The sequence below is a fragment of the Dermacentor andersoni genome, chromosome 4 (assembly GCF_023375885.2).
Source record: "Dermacentor andersoni chromosome 4, qqDerAnde1_hic_scaffold, whole genome shotgun sequence".
In the NCBI taxonomy this organism is placed as follows: Eukaryota; Metazoa; Arthropoda; class Arachnida; order Ixodida; family Ixodidae; genus Dermacentor; species Dermacentor andersoni.
In genome coordinates, this window is record NC_092817.1 from 177,173,899 (window position 1) to 177,179,898 (window position 6,000).

Genomic DNA, 6,000 nt, shown 5'->3' on the forward strand with positions numbered 1-6,000 from the left:
TTTGGCGCAATGTGGCATCCCGCTAAGCTTCAGACTGCCTTCCGCTCGCGATTATGAGAAAACAAACAAATCTGTCCATCATACGCGCATTCTTTGCCGTATCGAAAGTGTTATGTCAGTTTCTACGCAAAGAAGCCGGAGAATCTACGTGCGGTCCCTAACTTCGGAAACGATAAGTTACAGCGTGGCTAAGGGTTCTTTTCCAAAGAAAGAATTGGCTGTAGACGCTAAATACGTTAACAATAACATTATTTTAACAGAATGTACGTAAACGGCATAAGAATTAGCTGTCGAAAGCGTCGACATTAGGAAAAAGTCAAACGTGTAATGTTACCAGTCAATTGTTTATTTTGCATATACACAGGTGCAGCAGCATAACTTCCCGGTGCCGTTGCTGTAGACACCTGGGCAGTGCTGCTACGCAATACTGCCTAGGTTCCGACTTACCCTGCATGTGACTTTTTTTGCTTTTCGTTTTTTTAGTCTTCGGTACTTTTTCCGGCTTGGCAAAAGAACCCTTTTCGCCACTTCTTACAATGGCGACATGACTGCAAGCAGCGTCCTCACCCTGTAGGGCAACGAACCCGTCCACTGCAAGGCCCAAGGACTTAACGACCAGGCCCCAGAGGACAAAGAAGAGCTCACTAGACTGACAACATACCAAGACATCACTCAGCCCTAAAGACTTAACAGATAAGCACTCCCACCTCCGCATCCACAGTCCACGAAGACTAAGGAGACAACAATCAGATTGTTGCAAACGAACACGTTCCCGCGCCCAAGGACGCTTCATCTCATGTACCCTACTCAATATCACGAACAATGTAAATACTGCGAACAGCTAGGAACCCTCTGGGACCTGGCCATAGATTCAAAGAAAATCCAGTGTTGCCTCCTGTGCCTACCCCCAACGCCCATGAGTAATGGGAGACGCTGCTGTCCATCTTCCGCCTCTCGAACCAGACCATAGTGGTTGAGGGGCGGTCGCAGCCAAGACGGCGCATGGTTTCAAGTGAAGAAGGGACCAATCGTGCCACTCAAGCCATCTTTAGGCTCATTAAAGACGGTTTAGTTCTGTCTAACAACCACTGGGCAACCACTTGTAATGAACAGTTGTGATGGGTTTAAGTATTGCGAGACAGCTGTTAAGCCTCAGCGGTTTATTTCGCAGGTCGCGCGCCGGAGATGATGACGCTGGCCATGATGATGAATATGTACAGATGAAAAAGATGAAGGGGTAAATTACCGCTCAATCCAATGCAGTATTTTTACACGTACTCTGTTGCACAGGCACAGCAGAGCAATGAACATGCTTAAGCGCATGACCCGACCAATGCGGGTGTCGGGCAGTAGTGAGGACGCACTGCTTGCTGCTATGTTGTGCTTGTGAGGTGTAAGCGCAAAAATGTTTTGCCCCACATCAGGCAGTCTGCGGCAAAGAAAAAGCACAAACATATGCATAAGAGAATCTGTTGCCACTTGGTATCGCAATATACCATTGTACTCCAGCGTAGCAATAAGAAATCCTAAAGCGGCGCCAAGAATTGAGCTTGCACTCAGTTCTGTACTCGTGATGATAACCACTGACTATAAACTGTTTGATTTTTTTATTCCGCGCAATTTTAGATGTATGAAAGATCGGGCTAGCTACACTGTAAACGGAAATGAGCCGAAAAAGGCATTTTAAGGGATGTGACCTCCCTTGAGACTACGTGCCTGAAAACCGTGCTCCCTTAGAGTGGTGTAGAAATACTCAGCGTCCTCCATTTCTCTCCCTCGCAAAATGCGGATGAAAGAAGGAGACAGAACCTCAATTCTACATCCTTTTTAAGAGGGAGTTTAGAAGATACAGGCCTCCCTTTAGCGTAAACGGAGTTCTGTTTCTTATTTTATGCGTTGTTTTCTTTTCTTTTACACATCTGTGAGAAGGAAACGAGAAAGGAGAGATATATTGTCCAAGTGGTTCTTTTTCTTTTTTTTTCTTTCTGCAAATTTATACATTTCCAGAGTGCAAGCCAACTTATTTAGGGCGATATAATAGACGCTTTGTTCGCCTCGTCGACCACAATGTCCTGTCGCGCTGCCAGAACCCCCGGTCGGCATCTGACGAGCTGTCTTCGGAAGCGAGACCATGCAAAACTTCGACGGCTTAGGCCACAGAATGTCCTCGCTTCTGTTCGTCTTCCCATCAACTAAAAGTGAAACTGCTGAAGGCAAGGCCCGCAAAGCGCCACTGTCGTCGGCGCCGGTGACGGCACCTGTTTTGCTCATCGTAGTTCTGCGTGTGTGTCTATATGCGTGCTTACGAGGTAATTTTGGCGGCCGTCGGAGAGTGTTTCGTGTAGTGTGGAACCTCACAAGAAAGCTACCTGCCCCACTGCGCAGCACGGCGGTGATCGGCCACCGCGTAGTCATCGCTTTGACGTGATCTGTGTACTACAATAGACTTTTGTGGTTCGCGCGGCCGTGCTCGGGTATTCCCTCCTGCGCCACGATATGACAGCGGCTAGTTACCTCACCCACAGTCCTCACAAAATCGGACCGCGTACGGTGTCGACTGCTTTGGAAACGGCGCGTTTCGGATTACCGCTTGCCCAGTTGCCTCATGTTTGACGCGGCCTTTTTAAGCTGCGGTGGTGAGTACGGCGCGGAAGCATTGCGCTATGCGCATAATGCTCACACCTTTTATGTCGCGGTGTTGAGACTTACCGGTCCTTTCAATAAAACTCAAGAAGCCAGTGCCGCACAAAAAAGAGACGTTTCAACTTTTTTCTTTCTCTTTTTCAATTTAATTGTCGTGTTTTACGTGTCAGAACCATGATCTGTTCCTGTGACCTCGTGCTTAATACTAAGCAAAACTCCAAGGACGCTTATAGCAACCACGGCGGGTCAAAGAGTATTGGAATTTCGTCATCAGGCTGTGTTTGATAACCACTTCGCCTTAAGTGTCGATATAGGTTGTGACAGCCCACTTGAAAAACACAACAGGAAATTTTAGTCTGTCGGTCTGTTGTCCGTAGTGTGACGTCCTGTAGTTCTTGATCAATATTCAATTAAAAATTGACAGAGACCTCTTTAAGGCTATGTAAATTTGTTTGTAGAAAAAAGAAAAAATAAAGAAAAAAAAAACCTCCCCGCAGGGGATTCGAACTCCGGACTGAGGCATCCCGAGCCCAGCATCTTACCACTACGCCACGCTGAACATACGTCTTGGTACATATTTCAGCTATACAAATACTTTAAGTTTATGTTTATATTTGCATTTTAAGAGTCAACATGCGCTTTCATTCCACCGCGTCAACTGCCGCATCCCTAGAAAAGTAAAAGTGTTCTTACCATCGACAGGTACATTGTGTAGTGCTAGAACATCGATTTTGCTGTAGGATATCCATATTAAATAAGAAATACAGAAATAGACAACGGTGACCGGGGACACTGTTAGGTTGTTACTGCTAATTTCGACAGTTGTCTCTCGCTCTGCACTTTTGAGCGCGCATATAATTCTGTGTTCAATGCAAGATAGCTACATAAACATTCGTGGATGATTGTTCATTCTGACAGCATACTGGCATCTCTCGGCAGCGCTGTACCAGAATAATGAGACCCGAGCGAGACAGCTTTTCACGCAACTTTGTGGAACAACCTAAACCTTCTTTTTCGCTTTGTAAAAGCTTATGCAATATTTCTGGGAAGTTAACAGTGTCAGTGTAACGGAACATGTAAGTCCACAGGCCTGTGTGCCACATCTTACCAAATAACACAAAACGGATACGCAGCCATTCCCGCAGATGATATGATTTTCATCAGCGGCCGATTTTGAGGAGGCCGGTAGGGCATTTATGGTGCTTCGTCGTCACGGCACAATTATAACAATTGGCCACGTCGGCTTTAATACCGGTGTCTGTGCTATCAGCATTGCCGGCTTCAGAGAAGCACGATTGAATACCGCGCAAGAGAAAAGTACAGGGTACACCACCAACATACAATTTTAAAGCGTCGCGACTGAAAGCGCTTCTGTCGCGGCGTCAGAAATTATGTCGCTGCGACAGAAAGCGGCACATTTCTAACGCCACGACCGAAAATGTGTAGTCCCGACAGAGAGTTCCTGTTGCGACGTCAGAATCGCTGTTGCGATAGAAAGTTGTTGTTGCGACTTCAGAACTCTTGGTCTTCACGACAGGATGATTCTGTTGGGACATCAGAATTTCTCTCCTAATGTCAGAAATGTCTGTCGCGACTACAGAAACATCAGGAACTTCTGTCGTACAACAGAAATTTCCGTAGTTGCGACAGGAATTCCTGTTGTCTTTTTCAACTGGGAGCGATTTGCGTCACAGCAACATTACTTTTAAGGCGGCAAATTACTGTTATGCAGCATGAACAATGCGAACAGCCAGCCTGTTTCTGTGTTAAATGGAGGCACGCAGTGTGTGCACACAATTATGTTCATTTTGTCAGTTTTGTGAAATAAGCTTCAAACTGCATGCATTTTCACTGGGAAATCTGTACCAGCACTTCCTTGTATCAAGTTGTCTATGCACAAAGGTTTGTGCATTAGAAATCACAGTTTCAGGCAGTTACAGCCTACAATTTCTTTTTTTTGTATACAGACACTAACTGTGTTTTCATAGTCATGTATTGCACATTTGACCAGTGCTGAAAAGGACAAATGGAATAAATTCAAATAGGCCTGCGAATTTGTTTGCTTGGTCAGGCTTTGATGTATTTTAGTAACGTGTTCATGTGCAGATGTCGTGTGAATGCATACTTGGACTTTAGTTACGTTTCACTGCATCAAAAGAAACCACCCAGCCAATCTCAATTTCCTTCCTTGTTTCTTGCCCTTGGTGTCCACATACCTGAATGTATTCTGAGTTTTTTGTACCAAGACAACAGCAGGGCATCACACATGCTAGAAACATTAAGACAAAGAATAAGGAATGTGGCACAAATGATCCACAGAGTCACAAAACAAAAAAGAGGCTTCAAAGAAGCGGAGGCAGTCAGACTTGTGCGAGCATTAATTATTAGCAGGGTGACCTATAGCCTCCCCTTTCAAAAACTAAATAAGGCTGAAATGTCTAAAGTGAGCTCCATCATCAGGGCAGCTAGGGCTCCCAAAAACACATGTGCCAAAAAGCTGGAGGCTCTTGGTATTCACAACACATATGAAGGACATGACACGGCATGTGGTCATGCCTCAGAGAGAACATCTGAATTCTACAAAACAAGGAAAGGCTCTGTTACAAAAGGCAGGATATCCCCTGATAGCGCAGTATGGCTGAGAAAAAACAGTTTTGCTACCCAGACAAACAAGAGAGGAAATTCTAGTTTCACGAATCCCAAAGAATATGAGCACGGAACACCACCAAAGCAGAAGAAAAGCGCAATCAAAGGCTTTACAAAAGAAGTGTGAAAGAAATCCAGACGTATACTACACAGATGCATGTAGAGTGGCAACAGACAAATTCAAAATAGTGGCCTTCAATTGGTCCACAGGGATAACAACTTCCATTCGGAACCCTTTAACCTGCACCGTGGAGGCAGCAGCCATAGCGCTGGCCTTTCGAGATGCAGAAGCAAAAGAAACAATCTGCATTGGCCATGATGGACTCTAAGGCAGCATGCTGTTCGTGCATGACGGGTACCGTACCATACAAAATTCACAGAATTGCATCAGGTGGTAATTTGGTGCCCGCCGCACTCTGGACTCGAGAAAAATGAGAGGGTGGACCGAACTGCTCGAGCAATAAGCATCCGAGCACTAGTCAGTCCTTTCAAGGAACTCCCATTGACCCACACGACACCTTCGAAAACCAGGAAAAAGAGAGACAAAAATACAGCCGCCCGCACTCCAACCTTATGGAAGAACAGGCCAGGGATTCGCGCTGTGTACAGACTAACACATATCTACACCTACAAATACTCACTAAGGTACACCCTGCATTCTATGAAAGTATGTGTTCTTGGTGCGAGGAGCTGCCAACTCTTGCCCACGTA